Source organism: Giraffa tippelskirchi, chromosome 12, assembly GCF_054371585.1.
Source record: "Giraffa tippelskirchi isolate mGirTip1 chromosome 12, T2T-mGirTip1v1.2.pri, whole genome shotgun sequence".
NCBI lineage: Eukaryota > Metazoa > Chordata > Mammalia > Artiodactyla > Giraffidae > Giraffa > Giraffa tippelskirchi.
This window is the reverse complement of record NC_137286.1, coordinates 76,123,780-76,147,809: the sequence shown is the minus strand read 5'-3', so window position 1 is coordinate 76,147,809 and position 24,030 is coordinate 76,123,780. Positions and strand designations below refer to the sequence as shown.

Genomic DNA, 24,030 nt, shown 5'->3' with positions numbered 1-24,030 from the left:
ATTATTATTATTTAATTATATTATATTATTTTTATATTTTATATTTTATTATATAGAATATATGTTGATATTATATGTATATATATTTTATACATTTTATATTTATTTATATGTTTATATATATATAACATATATAATAAATATGAATATATATATATGTATACACAATTTTAATATGAAATAGCCCCAGAATCTGGTTAAACTGATTGGTAGGAAATTTCTCCTGTAGAAGGCCAACTTGTAAAGATGAGGAGATGTCTCTGCTTTGTCTAATATGCAGATTCCAACCTACAGAACCAAAGAAAAGGAAGAATCAGGCAGGGAAGTTCCAAACAAAGGCACAAAATAAATCTCCAGAAACTCTATCTAATGATATAGAGTTACATAATTTCCCTCACAGAAATCTCAAAATAATTGTCATAGCAATGCTCACTGAAGTCAAGAGAATGATTCATGAACAAAGTCAGGCTTTCAACAACGACATTGAAAATATATTAAAAAGGACCAAACAGAAACTTCAGTGCTAAAGATTTCAATAATTGAATTGAAAATTTCAGTAAAGAAGTTCAATAGCAGAGTAAATCAGGCAGAAGAAAGTACTAGTAAACTTAAGGACAAGGCACTGGAAAGAATTCAAGAGTAAAAATTTCAAAAAAAATAAAAGAATAAAAAAACTTAAAGAACTTACGAGACACCATTAAACAGAAAGGCATACATTATCAGAGCCTCTGAAGGAATAAAAGAACAGAAAAAAATCAGAAAGGTCATTCTTAAAAAATAGCTGAAAATTTTCCAAATCTGAGTAAGAAAATGGACCTTCAGTTCCAAGAAGCCTAAAGGACTTAAAATATCATGAATTGAAAGAAAAAAAAACCCTCGTTGTCAAAAGTCAAAGTGAAGGGAAAATTTCTGAAGCCTGTTACATACAAATTAGGCTCCCATAAAACAACTAGCAGATGTTTCAGCAGAAATCTTTTCAACCAGAAAAGAGTACGATGATGCATGAAAGGAAAGGAAAGTGAAGTCGCTCAGTCGTGTCCGACTCTTTGCGACCCCATGGACTGTAGCCTACCAGGCTCCTCCGCCCCCTACCAGGCTCCTCCGCCCGTGGGATTCTCCAGGCAAGAATACTGGAGTGGGTTGCCATTTCCTTCTCCAGGGGATCTTCCCAACCCAGGGATCGAACCCGGGTCTCCCGCATTGGAGGCAGATGCTTTAACCTCTGAGCCACCAGGGAAGTCCACGATGATGCATACAAAGAACTAAAAGAAAAACCACTGAAGATGAATGCTGTACTTGACCAAACTGTTTTTTAAGGATGCAGGAGACTTTCCCAGGAAAAGGAAAACTAAGGGAATTCATCAACATTAGGTAAACCCTACAAGAAATGCCAAAGGAAGTTCTTCAAGCTAAAATAAAACGGCACTAAATAGCAGCATAATAGCATAAAAAAGTATAAGATTGTCAAATATTAGATTTTGTTAACGTGGTTTTCATAGGGCAGGGCTGGCTGTTTGCAAAAACTGATGAAAGATTTTTTTTCCTGGTACACCACACAGCTTGCAGGATCCTAGTTCCCCGAACAGGGATTGAACATGCTTCCAGACAGATATCCCTGAGTCCTAAATACTGGACTGTAGGGGAGTTCCCAAGAGAGATATTTTTATTTTATTGCTGTTTTAATTTGCATCTAAGACTTATAGGTAAAGGTAAATATATAGACAAAAATATTCTATTACTGTAATAGTGTTGGATATATCATTTTTAATTCTAGTATAAAAATTAAACAACAAAAGCTTTAAAAATAACCAACTAAATTGTATGTTAAAACCTACAGAATATAGATAGATATAAATTGTAGCATGATAATATAGAGAAGGAAGTAAATTAAAGTGCAAATTTTTGCATGCAATTGAAACTAAGTTGTTATCAGTTTAAAATACACTGTTTTTACTGTAAGATACTTTCATAAGTCAAAAGGTAACCACATACACACACACACACACACACACACACACACACACACACAAACACCTGTAGAAGTTACACAAAAGAAAAAGGGGAAAGAATCAAGGTAATAATTTTAAAAATGCAACAGAACACTAAATATTGAAGCAAAACAAGAAAAGATAAACTCAACAACTACAAAACTAACAGAAAGGAAAAAATAGGAATACTAAATCTGTCTCTATCAATAATTACTTAAATTTAACTGGATTTAACTCATCAATTAGAACACATGAAGTAGTTGAACAGATTTCAAAAAATAACAAAAAATATATGCTGTACTTTCTTTAGCCTTAAGGACTCAAATATTCTGAAAGTAAAGGGATAGAAAAATATATTGCATGCAAATGCTAATCAACAGGGAGAAAGGATAGTTACATTTACTTCAGAAGAAAATGGGTTTTAGAATATACTATCTCATGAGACAAAGGACATTGTATAGTGATGACTGGGTAAATCCACCCGGAAGATATAGCAAGTAAAAAATGCATATGTACCCAAGCTTTTACATTTATACAAAGGAAACATTAACAGAACTGAAGGGAGAAATAGATAGCAATACAATAAAATTAGATGACTTTAATACCCCACTTTCAATAATTGATAGAATATACAGATGGCTGATTAAGAAGGAGACAGAATTTAAAAACACTGTAGACCAACTAAACCTTATAGACATATACACACTATATCACTCAACAGCAGCATAATGCACATTCTTCTTTAGATTGCACAAAAATTTCTCCAAGGTAAATCACAAGTTAAACAAATATCAATGAATTGTAACATATTGAGGTTATATCAATATCTTTATTGAACACACTAGTGAAACTAGAAATCAATATCAGAAGGAAAATTGAACTCACAAATACATGAAAATTTATAACATATTTTGGAACAATTATTGGATCAAAAGTGAAATCAAAAGAGAAATCAGAAAATATCTCAAAATAAGTAAAAATTAAAACACTTTAATCAAAATTTATAGAATATAGTAAAATCTGTACTAAGAAGGAAATTTATTATAATAAATGTTTATTTAAAAATTAAGGAAGATCTCAAACAACTAAACTTAAAATTTCAAGGAGCTAGGGAAGAAGAACAAGGTAAGCCCAAAGTTAGTATAAGGAAGGAAATAACAAAGATTAGAGAAGAAATACGAAAAATAGAAAATTAAAATAGAAAATTTAATAAAATGGAGTTTTTTCAATATAAACAAAACTGCAAAACTCCTAACTAAAGTAACTAAAAAATAAAGACTCAAAATCAGAAATAAAAGCAATGACGTTACAGTTGATGCCACAGAAATAGAAAGGATGATAAGCTACTATTATAAACAATTATTCACAAACAATCTGTATAACCTGGAAGAAATGGACAACTTCTGAGAAATGTGCAATCAATCAGTGATAACTCATGAAATAGGAAGTTTAAACAGACCTGTAACTAGTATGGAGACTGAGTGAGGAATCAACCTTCACCTACCCACCCCAATGATAAGTCCAGGACCAAGTGGGTTCTGCCAAACATTTAAAGGAAAATTAAAGCCAATCATCATCAAAATCTTTAAAAAAATAAACAGGAGAGAACATTTTCAGGTGTGGTTTATGAAGTCAGCATTACCCTGATTCCCAAGCCAAAGACACAATGAGAAAAGAAAACTACAGACCAATTTCTCTGATGAATATAGGTGCAAAAGTCCTCAACAAAGTGCTAGCAAACCAAATCCAAAAGGACATTGAAAAGATCATATATCATAACCAAGTGGGATTAATCCCTGAGATTCAAGATAATTCAATATATGAAAATCAATAAATGTGATACCCATTGTTAATAGAATAAAGAATTAAAATCACATCATTTCAATAGATGTAGAAAAAGCATCTGACAAAAATCAATACCTGTTCATTAAAGAAGGTATAGAAGAAATGTACCTCAACCTAATAAAGGTTATGTAGGAAAAGTAAAACGTTATCATCATAGTCAATGGGAAAAAACTTAAAAATTTCACTTTAAGATCTAGACCAAGGCAAGGATGCCACTAACACACTTCTCTTCAGTATAGTTCTGGAAGTCCTAGTCATTGCAGTTAGGCAAGAATAGGAAATACAATGTATCCAAACTGGAAAGGAACAAGTAAAATCTCCCCTTTTGGCAGATGATATGATCTTATATAAAGAAAACTCTAAAGACTCCATTAAAAACACTGTTAGAACTAACAAAAATTTTTAATATAGATGCAAGATTAAAAAATTAACCTATAAAATGAATTATAATTCTATTAGCAATTAACTACCTGGAAATGAAACAACATGGAGGACATTTCATGGTTCCACTTGTGTGTGATATCTAAAACAGTGAAAATCACAGATCAAAGAGTGAAATGATGGTTGCTAGGGGCCCCCACTCCAGAATTCTTGCCTGGAAAATCCCCATGGACAGAGAAGCCTGGTGGACTACAGTCCATGGGTTCTCAAAGAGTCGGACACAACTGAACACCTAAGCACACACACATACACAGGGGCTGGGCAGAGGGTGACATAGAGAGTTACTAATCAAGGAGCATACAGTTCTAGTTTAGCAAGAATTGCTATACAACACCGTACCTATAGTAAGCAGTAAGGTATTGCACACTTAAACTTTTGCTGATAGGGATGATCTTATATTCAATTTTCTTAATCACAGTAAAATTAAATTTGAAAAATAAATAAATAAAAAATGGTTCAGCATCCCAGTATGGCTCTTTCAGTGTCAACTCTAGAGAAGCAATTATAGCATCGCATCCTATACCTTACCATATTAATTTTCTATTGCTGTATTAAAAGTCACCACAAACACTGTTACTTAAAATAATATCCATTTATTATATCACACTCTTAACTGCAGGTAAATTCAGCTAGATACTCTGCATAGGGCTGAATGGTGTTGACTGGGCGAGATTCTTTTCTGAAGTCTCAGGGGAGGAATTCACTTGCAAAACCATCCCGATTGTTGACAGAACTTATTTTCTTGCAGTTATCATTCTGAGGTATCTTTTCCTTTCTGGCTGCCCACCAGAGTCCACCCCTATGTCCTAGGGGCTGATCACATTCCTTCACTAAGGACCCTCTTCATCTTCAAGCTAGTAAAATAACATCAAATCCCACTCATGCCTTGAATATCTCTGACTTCCTCTTTTCCACTAGACTGAGAAAATTCTCTGCTTATAAGAGCTACTGTGATTAGATTAGGCCCATCTGGATAATTTCCCTTTTCAAGGTCAAATGTGCCTTTGTTATAGGTTGAATTATGTTCCCTCCAAAAGATATGTTGAAGTCCTAATCCCCAGAACCTCACAATGTGATCTTATTTGGAAATAAGGGCTTTAAAAGGTAATCACATTTAAAATGAGGTGAAAGTGGGCCTTACTGTCATATTAAAAAGAGGAATCTGGACAATGTCATATTAGAAAGGGGAATCTGGACCCAGAGGCAGATGCTCACAGAGGAAACATGAAGTAAAGACACACAAGAAGAACTCCATATGAAGTCAGCAACAGAAATCAAACTGAGGCAGCTGCAAGCCAAGGAACACCAATTATAAGTTCCAAGTCTGTCATAAGAAACTAACATAAGTCCAATTCTAAAGCTGTTAAATATACCACCCAAAAAAGAAAACAATAGATTAATCACATATTTACAAACTAAAACAAAATGTTAATATATTAAATGTAAATGAATTTTAAAAATTAATAAAACAACATAGTAACCCAGAATATATGGAAAGTTATTCTAGGAAATCTATTAATAAAAATTTTGGCATTGTCCTTGGTGAGTCAGATGATAAAGAATCTGCCTGCAGTGCAGAAACCTGGGTTCTATCCCTGGGTTGGGAAGATCCTCTGGAGAAGGGAATGGCAACCTACTCCAGTATTCTTGCCTGGAAAATTCCACAGACAGAGGAACCTGGCAAACTGCAGTCCATGAGGTTGCAAAGAGCTGGACACCACTGAATGATTAACACACATATTAAAATTGGGATTATCAAGGCCATCATTCACTATTTTAAGAGCAGTTTTTAGAAAGCACAATAAAACTTGAAAAGTAAATGATCAGTGTGCTTATTAAAAAGAAAAGAACCTAACTTTCACTATCTTTAATGAGCTCAGGTAAATTACAAGACCAACAAGCTCATAAAAGCATAAACAGATTCACAAAATTTTTGAACTGCAAATTAAAATAACACAAAAATTGAAAAAGAAAAAAATTTCAAAGGTAGAATAGAAAAAGTATTTTCTGAAATAAAGGACAGATTTAATGTGCACATCAAGGGAATAATGTCTCTTGGAAATATATATGCCTAACAGTCAACATTAAGACATATTATTGGATTTAATATGCTAAATAAAGAAGTCACCTATAGGGAGAAAAATAAAGTAAAAATGAAACAATAATTGAGTTGACAAAAAAAGGACATAAGAGAATTAATAACATAAAAGATAACAATATACATATATATTTGTGTATGAATATATATATATATAGTATATTCTAAAAGCAGGGTAATGTCTGATCATTTGGAAATATACAAAAATTTATTGAAACTAAAAACTTAAATTTTGAAATATAGTTGCTTCCTCTAGGTTTCAAAATATGAACGTCTAAAAAAAATTAAGCCTATCCTACTTCATTTAAAAAAATGACCTATAAATGCTGTGAGGTGCATTCACCCTAGCTGCAGCAAGCTCAGTATAACTACTTATTTTTGGACCACAGGTGTGTTTCTGGTGGTCTGTGGCTGTTGGATTTTACCATCTGCCTCAGAGAAGTTGTTAAAAAGATTTATGTACATTCTTAATATGGAATAGTCTGCAATTTTAATAACATGGACAGTTCTCTGAGACATATTTTTATATGAAAAGGCAAGTTGCAGAACTATTTGGAAAGTATGTTCCAATTCATATTTTAAAAATAATTACATATGTAAAAGAATTCATGCAAGTAAATACATAAGAAATGTACCCAAATTTGAATATCAAATTTTCCAGGGGGGAGATAAGAGTAAGAAGACTTGAATAAAATTTAGATGTTTTATTCCATATTATTTCTGAAATGTTTGGACCTTTCAATGTAAGTATTTTCATTTATTCTGTATTTAAAAATCAAAATATATTTTTGAAAGGATTATCTGACAAAAACCTAAATTAATCATCTCTAAAAGCCAACTACTTTAGTAATTATGCAATTTTTCCTGGTTAGTTGTTGTTATTATTATTATTATGATTGCAAAAGCAGAGTAAGCAATAGTCTATATTTCTATAGACTATATAGCAATGGAACTGCTATGGAAAGGGAAGATACCAAAAGTATTTAACTGATCTACAAACTGATGTCTGAAAGAATATCTGCCTTTGGTTTAAACTTACAATTTCATTAAAAAGTGTAATGCCCTAAATATATGGTACTTTAAGTAATGGTTAATTATATTTAAAAGTGAGTGATTTGGGATTCCTTCCTTAGGAAGACACTGGGAAAATTTGAAATAGAGAGCAAGGACATCTAAAGAAAGAGAAGTGTTGCAAGTCCCCAAAATACAAAAATAAGCTCAGGTACTTGACAAAAATTCCTAGGGTGTGAATTGTAAGTTAACACAAAAGACAGGTCTTCTTCATTAAAATATCAACAGAAGGAATATGAAGGCAGTTAAAGGCAGAAAAGAGTGTTGAACTCATTAACTAGTTTTAATATTTGAAAATATAAATAAGAATTTGGATTTGCATGCTTAAGTCAAAAAAGGCACACATAAGGAAGAACAGTGATATAAAAACTGATGTTGTAACAGACTTCAATAGGACTCTGAGGCCCAGGTCCAGTGCTTCACCACCACTTAATACATTCTTAATTTCTGGTTAATATTTTCCAAACCATTTAGATTCCAAAAGGGACAAGCAACTAAAGACTGGATATTTAAAAGATCCCAGGAAAAACTGACCCAAGCATTGATATCTCATTCTCCATAACAACAACAACAAAAATGTTAATGAAGGTAGGATGTTAAATATAAATCTAAGATCAAGAAGTCTTAGAAGTAATTGGACCAAGAAGTAATTATGTGCAAATTATTTCTTAATGTAAAATGAGAAAGCCTATTCAGGCCATCCAAACAAAAAATAATGATAGTCACAACACAGTGTGACAGGGTATTACAAGTGATTCACATAAGTATTGCCCTACTGATACCTTTTCATTTTTTTTAGGGAAGTGGGATATACTTTTTTAAAAGAGCAGATTTTAGGAATTTCTTGAGGAGAGGGAATCGTGTCTAATAAAAACAGAGAATGTTCGCTAACACGTTCTTACTTTATAAAATAATGTGTCTGGAGAAATATTAACATATTCTGCTTTGCAAGGAAGGTGAATAGGTAATTTAAACACCAAATAGGGAATATTACAAGATAACCTTTTCAGATCCCTTTCAACCCACACAGTCTATGATTCCAAACCAAACCAGGCTGCAGTTAAAATGCAGGTGTTGAATCAAAATCATTTATTAGTATCAGGTATCCCTTATAAGCTTAATTTTACATTTATATCCCCATTTATGCAATTTAATCAAGAATGAGATTGTTTTTTGAATAAAAAATAATAAAAAACCTATTGACAAACAAGTGGCTTTATTCAGGAGGGAAAATTCACAACTGAGTAATGAAAGAGCTCTTTAATATAGCATCATTACCGAATTCTATAGCCATCCAGACGAAGCACCTCCACCTCATATTACTCATTCACTTTTATTTGCTAATTTGTATGATGCTAAACTTCTCCAGCAAATAGTTGTTATTCAAAACTCAATGGCTTCTGTTGACAGGTCACTGGCTTTATAAAATAAATTAATACATATATATTTGACTATTGTCCCCAGCTTATTTTTATAACTCTTTATTTTAAAACAAATCAAGTTTACAGAAATTATGTTGAATAATACAAGTCCAATATAGCTTCTACTCAGATTCAACAGCTTTACAATTTACCTCATTTCTTGCTTTATGATGCTCTTTATGAAGTGAAGTGAAAGTCATTCAGTCACGTCTGACTGTTTGCAACCCCATGGACTATACAGTCCATGGAATTCTCCAGGCCAGAATACTGGAGTGGGTAGCCTTTTCCTTCTCCAGAGGATCTTCCCAGCCTATAAACTGACCAACATATGCACACAGGCACACACACACATACAAAGACACACACAATTTTCTTTCTCCATATGATTTGAAAGTTCATTGAGGGTATCTATCTCTTTTATTCCTAAATACTTCAGCATGTATCAATATTTTCCAAAAACAAGACACTCTCTTACATAACCATAGTATAATTGTCAAAATCAGAAAATACTGTTATGTAAAGTTTGTATTCAAATTTGTCACTGATCCAATTCAGATCATTCATTGTGTTTAGTTGATGCATCCCCTTGAACTTTAAATTAGAAGAATTCCTTCACTTTTGTTTCTTAACTTTGGTAATTTCAAAGGATATAGGCTAGCAATTTTATAGAATATTTCTCAAGTTTGGGGTCTGAAATCTCCTTTTTTTTTTGGCAAAGGAACATCATTTAATAGGGGTACTGTTAAAGAGGAGTGGGGAGACTTCCCTTGTGGTCCAGAGGTTAAGAATTCACCTGCTAATGCAGAGGACACAGGTTCAATTCCGGGTTGAGCAAGATCCCATATGCCACAGGGCAATTAACTACTGAACTGAACTGAACAATTAACACCACAACTACTGAAGCCCGTGCACCCTAGAGCCCGTGCTCCACAGCAAGAGACACCATGCAATGAGAAGTCCAAGCAATGCAGCTAAAGAGTGGCCCCCGCTCACTGCAACCGGAGGGAACCCATACACAGTAATGAAGACCCAGTGCAGCCATAAGTAAATAAATTTAAAAAAAAAAAAAAAGAGGAATAGGCAAGGTAATGTATCCCTCATGGAATGACAAAGCTTACAGGGCCTAATAAGAGCAGGCTGCAGTTCCACAGGCACAACAGGATAAGAAGTGGAGTTAACAGAACCCTATGAAAGGGAGGTGTTGGCGTGCCTTGATTTGAGTCTTGGCGAAGTAGAGGAATGGGATTTAGTCACTGTCAAAATCAGGGATGTACAGGAAGAGCGTGGAGGAATAAATATCCAGGCACTTCATCTATTTAGCTCATTCATTCCTAAAAGTAATACCACAGTGTACCATATTAGAAAGCATCTGATATTCAATTTTTTAAATGTTCATGATATTAACTTTGATCGACTGGTTGACATGGAGTCCACAAGATTTTTCTGCTGTAACATTATTAGCTTTTCCTCTTGTAATCAATAGCTAATTTGAGTGTAGGTCATGGTTTGATACAATGAAAATATTGTGTCTCTTCTCAAATTTTCACCTATTTACTGTGGCATGCATTGATTTTCTAATTCTGTCCATCTCCTAATTATTAGTTGACTTTCTATAGTAAAGAATAGCTTTTCCTTGAACCTAGTCATTCAACATTTATTCACTTATTTACTGTATTAATATGAGTTCATAGATTCTTATTTTCATCATTACTATCATTACCGACTCTACAATTTTGTCAATTTATCTGCATTTAATCGTTTAATTCATTAACATTGATACTTCCATCGATACTTTCTTCAGTATCATTATTGAGTTTGGTGCTTAATTCCTGTATTTAGTTAGTGAGAGCCTTTGGAGTTGATTTCAGTGTCCCTTTGATATGTCACCATATTTCTTGTGCTATACAATGTTCTAGGATCAGTTTGTATTTCCCCCATTCCAGCCCTAGTATTCTTGAAGAAGAGAATGGCAACCCACCTCAGTTTTCTTGCCTACCTGGAGAATCCCATGGACAGAGGGGCCTGGTGGGCTACAGTCCATGGGGTTGCAAAGAGTTAAACATGATTGAATACTTAACACTTGCCTGGAATTAGCTTTTTCATCAAGAAGACTTGAAACTTTTATTGGTAAATAGCACTTAGAAACCAAAATCTGGTCATTAGGTGAGCTTAGTTACTGGTATGTCATTACTTTTAGGCTATCCCAGAAGACAGGGATACCCTTTCTTGCAGGAGGGGATGTACATTCAGAAAAATACACGTCTTAAATCTATAGCTGAGTGAGTTTTGACAAATAAACACTCTCATTTAATTTCCATACTCTCATAAGATATGGAAAATGTCCATTACCACCCAAAAGTTCCTTAGTACTCTACCTATACAATTCTTCTCTCCCAATAGGCAACATAAATTGGTCTTGTCTGCTATGGAAATTCATGCACATGGAATAGTACATTAGGTACTACTTTGTGTCTAGTATATTTTGCTCATCATAATATCTATGATATCCATGCATATTATTGTACTTAATCAGCTATCATTGTTGTTTGGTCATTAAGTTGTGTCTGACTCTTTTGCAATCCTGTGGACTGTAGCCTGCCAGGCTCCTCTTCCATGGGATTTCCCAGGGAAGAATACTGGAGTCAGTTGCCATTTGTTTCCCCAGGGGATCTTCCTGACCCAGGGATCAAACCCGGGTCTCCTATTTTGGAGGTGTATTCTTTACTCTCTGCACCACCAGGGAAGCCCCATAATGTCACATGCATGTTCTTAAAAATTACCATGCTATGGAATATTGTGCAAAAAAAAAAAAAAGACAAGGCTTACGGGGGAAATGGGATTAAGGGCACAACACTCAATGCCAAATCTCAATACAGTTGTCAATAAAACAACAACAACAACCTTTATGAAATCAGTTATGCTGTTTTTTTACACATTCTCAGGTGACTCAGTGGTAAAGAATCTGCCTGCAATGCAGGAGATGCAAGTTTGATCCTTGGGTCAGGAAGATCCCCTGGAGAAGGAAATGGCAATCCACTCCAGTATTCTTGCCTGGGAAATACCATGGACAAAGGTGCCTGGTGGGCTACAGTCCATGGGGTCGCAAAGAGACAGACATGACTTGGCAACTAAACAACAACACATGACTAAGAGTACAAAAAGTTAAGTATGAATCTCATTTCTTATGAAAAAAGAAGATGGCTTGTAGAAGTGGGCATTCAAAAGGTTGCAGTTTGAGAGTTATTTTAAGGATTACTGAAATTAAGAAGAAAAACTGTAATACCAGATGTGGATCAATGTGGTTCATAACACAGAGCTGAATTGCATAGTAACTTGCAGACGTTTGATATATGTGCACATGTGTATTTATATACTTCTATACAGCTCGTTTCAGCTGAACTTAGTGTTTTCTGGGCTCAGTGTTTTTCATGCTGCTGCTGCTAAGTAATGTTTTTCATAGACACAGTTATAAGTAAGCAAGTAAAATACATGCATTATACTCAAATTGTTCCCTAATATATCAATTGTATTAAATTAAATTTTCATTTTTAAAATAAACTCTATAGCAGAACCAAATGTACCTAGAAACACATTGCTGAGTCCTAAGGTATATATATAACTTTATAAGAAACTTGTTTTCCTTATCGTTTGTGCTATTTTAAACTCACACTAGCATTGACTTCATTGGCTTGTGCTCTTATTATTTTATTCTATTTATTAATAAGTTTAATTTCCTCCTCTCTTCCTAAATTAAGTTGGAAATTTAGATAATTCATTTTAAACTTAATTAAATGTCATCAATTTTCTTATAAGTACTGCTTTAGTAATTCCTTTTACGTATTGTGATATATTGCATTTTCTTTATCTTTCGGTTTGAAATATTTCCCAATTTTCTTTTAATTTTTTTTGATTCAGTGTTTGCTATTTATAAGTATGTTGCTTAAACTCAAACATTAAGACAGTGCCAAGTGCTTTATAATTGATTTATATTTTGTTTTTGGTCAGGTATCATATGTGCATGATTTCAATCTTTTGAAAGATATTGAGACTCTTTTTAGAGTCCCAAATATAGTATATCCTAATAACAATTCTTTTTATACTAAATAAGTGTGTGTATTATAAATATTTGAGGTTTCAAGTACTGTAAATATAATTAAGGTCAAGGTGGTTGAAGACTTGCTCACGTCTATCCCATTACTGATTTTTGTGTGAATTTCTAACATTTACTCTCTGTAGATTCAATAATACACTTTATCTTCAGGTTCACTGATGCTTTATTCTACTGTCTCCAGTTTACAATTAAGGTGGTCCTGTGAATTTTCTATACATGGACATCACCAGATAGTCGACATCGAAATCAGATTGATTTATATTGATTATATTCTTTGCAGCCAAAGATAGAGAAGCTCTATACAGTCAGCAAAAACAAGACCAGGAGCTGACTGTGGCTTGGATCATGAACTCCTTATTGTCAAATTCAGACTGAAATTGAAGAAAGTGGAGAAAACCACTAGACCATTCAGGTATGATTTAAATCAAATCCCTTATGACTATACAGTGGAAGTGAGAAATAGATTTAAGGGACTAGATCTGATAGACAGAGTGCCTGATGAACTATGGATGGAGGTTCATGACATTGTACAGGAGACAGGAATCAAGACCATCCCCAAGAAAAAGAAATGCAAAAAAGCAAAATGGCTGTCTGAGGAGGCCTTACAGATAGCTGGGAAGAGAAGAGAAGCGAAAAGCAAAGGAGAAAAGGAAAGATATTCCCATCTGAATGCAGAGTTCCAAAGAATAGCAAGGAGAGATAAGAAAGTCTTCCTCAGCGATCAGTGCAAAGAAATAGAGGAAAACAACAGATTGGGAAAGACTAGAGATCTCTTCAAGAAAATTAGAGATACCAAAGGAACATTTCATGCAAAGATGGGCTCAATAAAGGACAGAAATGGTAGGGACCTAACAGAAGCAGAAGATATTAAGAAGAGGCAGCAACAATACACAGAAGAACTGTACAAAAAAGATCTTCACGACTGAGCGACTGAACTGAACTGAACTGTGAATTTTCATTATCAGTTTGATACTTCTAAGTTCTAGATTTTCCATTTGGTTCTCTTTTATAATTTTTGTTGCTCTGCTGAAATTCCCCATCTATTTTACCATTATGAATATATTTTCTCCTAAGTCCTTGAACATACCTGTTTTTAAATTCTTTCCTATTAACTTCAGTATTTTGCTCTTTCATGATCACTTTCATTCACTGCTTGTTTCTTGACTATAAATGGCATTTTTCTCATTTTTTCCCATGTGTAGCAATGTTTTATTGTATACTGAACATTGACTAGAACAGTATTGCTTCTTTTCTGTTAGTTGGTTAGACTAAATGTACCCTGACTTCAAATCCTCTACCCCTTACAGGAAACAAGAGCTGAAATCTCTCCATTTCTTTCAGGCTTCCAGTTTCTGCTTTTGCCAGAAAGCAGAACACTCCAGAAAGTTGGAGTGTTCTTTGGGGGTTTGAGTGGATAGGATGGAGGTTATAGACACATTTTGGAACTCTCCTTTCTATGTGTCTCTTATTGCCAGCATTTTCCTCTTTACTTTTCAGCTGCCCTGGAAGCTCCAAACTTCTAAAAACCAATAAGATTTAAGTTTTGCTCCATTTCCAGCCTCCATCAAATGAAAATTTATGTAATTTCAAATTTTACCTATCTAATTAATTCCATTGTCAAGAGTTTAAATTCTCCTTCAATTTCTGCCCTTTTCAAAATCACCCTTAGTGCCTTAGAAAACTTATTATTCTTGATTGTTCAGAGTTTTAATTGTTGTCTTCAAGAACCTTAATCATATCTAAGTTAGTTTACTATTATTGGTGTCAAATCTTATCAGTGGTTAAATTTTAACTTATTTAACTTATTTATTAGTTTAGCCAAACATCTACTATGCTTCTAATATGTTTCAGATACCCCTCTGTGTGCCAAGGATGCAAAGAATGTAAAACTATAACTCAAATTTTTATAGGCAGGAAGTCATAATATAGAATGATTTTTCTGACCCATGTAATAAGAGAAATTGAGAAAGTACTATAGAAGCACACACACAAAAAAAGGAGAACTCATAGGCATATCTCTACCTTCAAGTTCAGTAACACATTCACACTTGAGATAACTCTAAATCATGAGGTTCAAGTATTTCATTTATGCCATGATGACAAGAGGGTCTCCTGTCATTGGTTTGATCAGGATAGATTCTCAAAAATGTTTAAGTGCATTAATGTGAGAAATTGTTATTATTGAAGATTTGTTTGTTGATTGGTTGATTAATAACTAACCATGTTAGTGGTCTGGGGGGTAATCACCATGTAACTTATTTTAGTATACACTACTATTTATAAAAATAAACAAAAAATGAAACTACTTAAACATCCAACAAATTTATTCTGAATAAAAATATCTTAGAAGAAAATTTAGGAGACTCTATTTACAACCTAGAGATTGAAAAGATCTTTCCAAACTAAGAAATAAAATAAAGACATTATAAAATATTTTTATGCAAAATATGTTAAAATTTCTAGACATATAACAATTTGGAAAAAAATGCAATGCAAATGATAGATAAAAGACTATCTGGAATGCATAAAGATATTTTGCAGAATGGTTACAAAGAGCTTAACAACCTAAAACACACAAATGAAAAAGATATGAATAGACAATTCACAGAAGAGCAAATTCAAGTTGCTGATAAACGTATGAAAAAATGCTCACTGTTTATAGATGTCAGGAAAATGTGAACCAAATTAAAAAGCACTTAATGCTGAAAGGAACTCTCATACATTGCTGTAGCAATTTTGGAAATTAATCCTGAAACACCTGCTAAATTCAAAATGTACTTGCCCTTCATTCCAATTCTTGTCTCTCTGTGTGTGTGTGTGTGTGTGTGTGTTTCTCATATAACTAAAAGCACCAGTAAGTAAGGATAGATATACAAAAGGGTCCATCACAATACAGTCTTATAAAAGAAAAATGATCTTGAGGTTCTGTTTTGTAAACTCAGAACATTCCCTAGTGCCATAAAAATCAGTGGTTTAGTCATGACATTCTAGATTCAAAGTCTTACTCAGTTGATGCACTACATAAAGCAGACCCAATACATAAAGTAAACCCAATCCATAAAGCAGATGACATCAGATAACTCACTGTATAGACTGAAGCCAAGTAGGGGAGGAAGAGCAAGGCAGTGATATTCTGCAACTTGAAGTGGGCTGTGAGGAGTTCTATTTGAAATTCAGACCTCTATTTGATCACTCCCTACACTGATCTAAATTTATTTCCTCTATATCTATAGTGTTCTTATATCTTAAACTCCTTTTAGACAGGTCCTGAGTCCCTATCCCCACCCATGGCCAATCAGAGTGCTTGCTGCTGTATATTATATGATATCAATAAATATGGGTTATTTGTTGAGCTGAGGAACTTTATAGTGTATGTTATTGTCTGAGATGTTCAGTTTAAAAATATGTTTGATATTTCAAACCGTATGAGTAATAATTGTAATCAATTTTGGTGTGAACTCCTCAAACACACTTAGGTATCTGAATACACACAACTTTCTGCAATTTTACATTATAAATAGGAAAACAGATCAAAAGTCTTTGTGAAATTATAAAAGGATATCACTTAATGATGTTCTAGGATAAACGTTTCTTTTTTAATCTCAAAAAGTTTTTATTTTTCAAATAATTGAATTTTTGTGTTTCCCCATTATTAGGTCAATGAAGAATAACTATATTTTAAAAATGCAGTTCTTTGAAAAACCTTCGCAAAAAAAAAAAGCACTAAATAAAAAGACTTCAGCCAAACATACTGACAAGATTATAGTAGCTCTCATAATCTAAGTTGCATTTACTCTGTAATTACCTAGGAAAAGGTGCAGAAGTATAATTCACTGATGTCGCAGAATAGCAAACAAAAAGATACGTGATAAAACCATGGACTAGGAGGTAAAATTAGTCACTGCTATTCTTGTTCTTTCTGATGCTACCAGCATCATCCAAAGCAAAGGCAGAATGCCACTCACAGTTTTGTTCTTCCTGTGCCCTTTCCAGCAACACCTTTTCCCTCACTTGTTCTGCAAAACAATTATTCTTCTCTTCCTAATAGGATAAAGAATGCATGTGAATTCATTGCAAACCTTAGACAGACTTAGCACACCAAAAAGTCTGAAATGTGTGTAGCATCACTGCAACACTCTGCAGTGCAAGACAAAAACTTGGGAAAAAAGAGAAAACTTGAAATTAATTAACTGGTGATCTTATACCTTAAAATAACTAATATTGAGTTCAAGTTAAACCATCACCCATAAAGGTTCTCATTCTTTCGTGATTTTATCATCACATATTAAATTTTAGTTAATTACTGATTCTGGAAAATATAAGGAGGTTCAGTGAATATATTCTTGATGGCTTTCATGTTTAAATGAGACTGTGTTTAAAATTTTTTAATGAAAAAATCCAACTCCATATAGTTTTCAAATATTTCAGACATTCAGAAATGTCACACAAGTCAGTAATTTTGACTCTGAATCTGTTGCTTCATTTATGAAATGAGGAAAACAACATCCATACCATAGCATTATTAGAAATATTGAATACAACTGTACATGTAAAATATCTAACTCAGCATTTAAACCATAATAAATAATCATCAAGTTTTAATTCCTTTTATTCCCTCTAGTTCAGGCAGTCTGAGTACTACATTAAATATAGTAATAAAAGACTGTAGACAGCCAAGCTCCTCCATCCATGGGATTCTCCAGGCAAGAATACTGGAGTGGGTTGCTGTTTCTTTCTCCAGGGGAACTTCCCAACCCAGGGATCGAATCCGGGTCTCCTGCACTGCAGGCAGACTCTTTACCATATGAGCCACCAGGGAAGCCCCAAAAATGTTAATAAAAATTGTAAAAACAATATTATAAATATATCGCCACAAATCAGGCATAGAAATATTTATAAAAATAACATCCTTAACCACTGAAACTTGGAAGTATCTCACATAGGTGTACACATAAGAAGTAAGAAATCTACATTGTTCCCTGTGGGGTACTTGTTTTCTGCTCAGATCCAAAGTAGTAGATGAGGAATAATGCTATAATTTTTATGTCACAAGGATAGAAGGCACAAGGACAGAAAATAAAGGCAACTGGCTAGGAAACCAAGCATTTATTTATGTATTTTAAAACTTTTTATTTTGTATTGGAACACAGCAGATTAACAAACAATGTTGTGATAGTTTCAGGTGATTAGCAAAGGTACTCAGCCATACATCTACATGTATTCATTCTCCCCAAACTCCCCTTCCTTCCAGACTGCCACATAACTTTGAAAAGAATTCCATGTGCTATACAGTAGATCCTTGTTGGTTATCTATTTTAAATATATCTGTGTGTACATGTTCATCCCATACTCCCTAACTATCCCTTCCCCCTAACCCTCCCCCTGGCAACCATAAGCTCATTCTCAAAGTGGAAACCAAGCATTTCGATGGTAACACTGATGTTTATTACCAAATATGTATTCCCAGGTCTTTCTTTCTTTATCAAAATATTTAATAATGGGAGGGAAAGGGTGGAAAGATATATGGAAGTTACAGTTTTTTGTTTTTTGTGTTAAGAATTTCTAGTTTCAACAAAAAAATCCAAATATGTTTGATAAAATAAACTAATGAAAGACACTCTGGTGAATTTTTATGTCATTATTAAGCTACATTATATTATATGTTCATAATTTTCTTGAGATATGGATTTGTAGAAAAACGTGGTGGAAGCTATGAAACCTCCCACTTAGAATGAAAGGAACATCAGACGATCCAGCAGGTGTTTATTTATCTGTTTGTGCAGGGTCTTAGCTGTGGTATGCAGGGTCTCAGTTGCCTCATGCAGGATCTTTCATTGTGGCACATGGGCTCTCCCGTTGTGGCCCATGGGCTTCAGGGAGCGTGGGCTCAGTACTTGCAGCTCATGGGTTTAGTTGCTCTGTGCCATGTGGGATCTTCGTTTCCCAACCAGGGATTGAATCTGCGTCCCTTGCTTTGGAAGGTGGCTTCTTAGACGCTGGGTCAGAAGAGAAATCCCCTGCTTGATGAGTTCTTGATGTACAGGAAGTAACTCAAGCACTGATGTTGTCATCATGGGATTAAAAATTTTATTTCAAATCACCCTAATTTGCATAATCAGAACCTCTGCAGCCTATGAAATGCAGATTTTTTTATAATAATTTTTCATTTAAAAATTGCATTACCTCCAAATAAGTATCAGTAAATTTTAAATAAGTTGTTGTTGATTGAATAAATGAATGAATGAACACATACATCATTTTATTTCCACTGACTCAAGGTTCAGATAATTTTCTTGTTCTGTGGACTGTAACAAAAACAATTTTAAAATCACTATCCAAAACAGTACTTTGAAAGGAATAGCAACAAAACATTGTGACCTTTATCAAATTTGTCTTTTATAACCTTTGAGTGAATGCATAAGCGACAACCAAACATTTCCTATAAATAGTGATTCATGGAAACAACGTTTCTCATAGACAGCGGTAGGGCCAGTGTAATCTGGCATCAACAGAGGAACAATGTCTGATTTTTACAATACAAGAAAAAGAATGAGTCCAGACTAAAACAGCCTGAACATATTGTCCTAGCTCTGTTCAACAGTTCTTTAATGAAAAGAAACTACAAGTTTTATACCAACCCTCCTCCCTCCATATACCCAGAGGTAGATATAGGCATAGACACAAAGTTACACATATACTTGTACGGCACACACACTTATAACTATGCCATAGTCCATCAAAAGTCACTCTTCCATTCGTCTTGGGAACTATTTTTAAAAGAGAGAACTTACTGAAGGATGTAAGAAGAACAATGAGCTAAAGTGAACAGTGGAGGAAATGAAGAGGTTATTTTAAATAACTTTAAAAGAAAAGTTTAATAAAGAAGAAAATTTTAATAAAACTTTGAAAGAAAAAGAAAATGTGAGGAGAAATTGGACTTAGATAGGAACTTCAGCTCTTGTTAAAAACACTTCAGGAATAGCCATGTATGTAAGGAATGACAGCATCTGCATACAGAGGGTCTCTAAGCAGTGCTAGAAAAGGATAACCCTACACATTGAGGAAGGACTTGCAAGATCCATATTTGGAATGTGCAACAGGCTTTCAGTCTGCATAAGAAAGAAAAATAAATTATAAACATCTCATTAATATAGAAGAGAAAGATCTTAAAGACTTTCTAGCAAATGAAGAATGAATGGTACACCAAAAAATTCTAAAATGGCTATTAATATTTATATACTTTACTAGGTAAAATATTTTTCATAAGATAAAAATGATACATATTTCCCTGTTGACTCTAAACTCTCCGTAATGTTTTCAATTCCTCAGTCCCCACAACCAGCAGTTGGAGTGGAGGCGAGGAAAATAGTTGTTGACTGTTAACAATTAATTGGCCTGGTGAACATTGTCTGGATATATATTTAAAGATTCTGGAGCTTAAGGTGGGTAAAATCATGGACACAAATGGTTGCACTCTAATTAAGAAGTAAAGGAATGAAGGGCTAAAGAGAATGGGGATCCAAGCTGTCGAGAGGCCAAGAATTGGTTGGAGCCAGTATGTAAGGCAGGAGGAGAAGGGGACGACAGAGGATGAGATGGTTGGATGGCATCACCGACTCCATGGACATGAGTTTGGGTAAACTCCAGGAGTTGGTGATGGACAGGGAGGCCTGGCATGCTACAGTCCATGGGGTCACAAAGAGTCAGACACGACTGAGCAACTGAACTGAACTGAACTGAATATGTAAGCCACACTTAAGAACTGCAGGCAGGTATGTTTCCACTGCCTTTTAGCAAAGGGATTACATCTTGCTCCACAACCAGTGAAACCAGAACATGGTCCTTAGAACCATCACCCTTACCACAACTGGAATCATCACCCCACCACAGCTGGAGCCATCACCCCCATCACAGCTGGAGCCATCATCCCCATCACAGCTGGAGCCATCATCCCACCACAGCTGGAGCCATCACCCCCACCACAGCTGGAGCCATCACCCCACCACAGCTGGAGCCATCACCCTCACCACAGCTGGAGCCAACACAGCTGGAACCATCACCCCCACCACAGCTGGAATCATCACCCCACTACAGCTGGAGCCATCACCCTCACCACAGCTGGAGCCATCAACCCACCACAACTGGAATCATCACCCTCACCACAGCTGGAATCATCACCCCCACCACAGCTGGAGCCATCATCCCACCACAGCTGGAATCATCACCCCCACCACAGCTGAAGCCATCACCCCCACCACAGCTGGAATTATCACCCTCACCACAGCTGGAATCATCACCCCACCACAGCTGGAATCATCACCCCCACCACAGCTGGACCAGACACCTCTTCAGCCTTGCTTGTTTAAGAATGGCTGCAGTGCAGGTCCCACACAGCCCTGCTTGATGCTTTGGTGTTTCTGAACTCAGGTACATCTAAGTTGTTGAATCTAGATCATAAGCTTTCATCCCAGCTGACACAGAGGCAGAAAAGATGAGACCGACTACTGATGTAGGGAATTAACAAAATACAGTGAGTATGATTAAAAGATGCTAAGTGGCAAAATATGGTAAAAACTGAGCTCACCTCACAGAACACTGCTCTCGCAAGCCTTAATTCTGCCCAGTTGCAACTCTCTAAACAGCGTTATGCGAGAACAAAAACAAGCCACTCTAAAGTGAATAATTCCTTAGAGATAAGACTTCACTTAAGTCTTCTTGGCAGCACCTTTATTTCACCCTGTTACAATGGCTCTGTCCCTCTGTGCTTAAATATGCTATTTTCTCCCTCTTCAATTAATTAGTAATTAATCCTTCATTTGACTAATCTACTTTTCCATTATTCTCTATATCTCTTTCATCAACTGTATTTGTTTTTTTAGTTCTACCACTGCTGTAGTCAGTCCCTCATTCTAAGAGCTTTTTGACTCCTGCCTCTACCATTCCATAGCAGCTGCATGAGGGCACGTCACTTCGGTCATGTCCGACTCTTTGCAACCTGATGGACTATAACCCATCAGGCTCCTCTGTCCATGGGGACTCTCCAAGCAAGAATACTGGAGTGGGTTCCCTTGTCCTCCTCCAGGGGGATCTGCCCAACCCAGGGATCAAACCCAGGTCTCCCACATTGCAGGTGGATTCTTTACCATCTGAGTCACCAGGGAAGCCCCTACACTATTGAAAACCACAAACAGTACTTCATTAAGGCCCGTGAGCTTTTGGACCCACAGCCTCCTTAACTTCTCTGAAGCATGGGCATCATAGATCTTCTGGAAGCTCTTCCTGCATTCCTTTTCCAGAACCCTTCTTATTTTTCTTCACTTGAGCTGTCATCCGTTTCTGCATCTCTATTACCTCATCTCTGGTATCCACTCCTAAAGTTCTGTCTTCAAACCTATTTTTTCTCTTTTGATCTTCCTCAATGAGGTCACTGACACAGTATTCCATGTTTACTTGTTCATCTGCCCCCTCATTTATTCGTCAGGTATTAATTGATTGACTACTGGGCAGAAGGCACTGTGCTAGGACCTGGTGATCAAAAAAGTGAATAAGGCACAGGACCCACCCTCAGGTTACTCAGGGTCTTTCAAGAAAGAACACGGAACAGAAAGGTGTCATAAAATCAAGCAGAAAGTGCGCAGAGATAGCCATACACAGCTCTGACATCGTCAAAGAGATGGGAGGAGACTGCAGACCAAGGCAGTAGCTTATCACCTGGAGGAAAGGACAATGTCACTCCCTAAGCATGTCTTCCCCTTTTGTCTCCATCTCTGCCCTTGTGCAGCCTGGGTCCACCTTTCTTCCTCCTTGCTGGGTACTTGCCCCTCAATGCCGTTGAAGAAACTGTGTTGAAATCCAAACATTTCATTCTCACACCACCGTTAATTTCCCTCTTGGTTTTCTAATTCACGGTGATAGCATCAATGTTTCTTTATCCAGACCAGCTCCAAACTTCTGAGTCTTCATGGACTTGTCCCTCTGCCTCCCTGCAAACATCTGCATTTTCACAGAATTCTGTTGAATCTTTTTTAAAAACAAGTATAGTACCAGGGAGTAGTTAACAACATAGGCTGAGTTCAAATAAAAAGAAAAAGTCACTTAACTTTGCAGCTGTAGGCAGATTATTTTTGTGTCTCAGTTTCCTCTTCTTTAAAATGGGGATAATGCTTCTTACATCACAGGGTTGTTGGAAAAAGTAAATGAGATGACTTCCTGGAACATATCAGCTATTGATCACGCATCATCTATTGTTACTCATAATTTCTATGTTGTCCATATTTACTTTTTCCTACCAGTGTCTTAATCCTGCCTCTGAATTTAGATCATTCACATCTGGGTAGGCATCTTATTGAATGAACTGGACTTTGGGCAAACTTATAAAGTTACTTAATTCTTTTTTTTTTTTTTTACTGTCTCCTCACCTGTAGAGTAATTCTATCCTTGCTTGTTGATATATTTCAGTCAGACTGATTAGCGTTTCAAATGTTCACAAGAACACTTGATTCTGGTACCGATAGCTAGTTCGATGTAATAATCAAAATTCCAAGCTCTTACTTCATCTGGAGCTTCCCCCATCACCAACTGGACAGCACTTCAAATCTGTAGCCCTGCCAAGCGGGGCTGAAGTTTGGTGGACTTCGCCGTTCTGTAGTCCGCCGGCTCCCCGCTCAACCTGCAAGGTACTGTTGCTGGCACCTCCAGCGTTAGACCCTGGGGAAGGAAGGAGTGGGGGCTAGAACTGCGGTGGTCCGTGTTTGGGTCCTCTGGCTTGAAAGAGGGCGTTCAAAACGGATCCGTTCTCTCGGGGGCGGGGGGGGGGGGTCCTTCAGCTCTGCCGTGTGGCTTTGGTGAGAGCTGCTCCCCTGGGAAGCCTGGCATGATGCGCTCATTCAGGCAGCGCCGCTGCTCCGCTGGGGCACTGCCCGCTTCGCACCCGGATCTCAGACATGCCCACGGTCTCAGGCCAAGAGCCTCCCACAGGCCCACCCGGCAACCCTCCCCGCGCCGCGGCTTCATGCTCATTTCCAGGGCATACCGGACTCAATCTCTGTCTCACTC

The 24,030-nt window shown here is 35.9% G+C and overlaps 1 non-coding gene across 1 annotated transcript; it reads right to left on the bottom strand.

Moving 5' to 3' along the window:
• Positions 1 to 1,165: 1,165 nt before the first annotated feature.
• TRNAW-CCA (transfer RNA tryptophan (anticodon CCA)) lies at positions 1,166 to 1,237 on the bottom strand. Its single transcript has one exon. It is a non-coding gene; the product is annotated as a tRNA-Trp (tRNA).
• Positions 1,238 to 24,030: the final 22,793 nt, after the last annotated feature.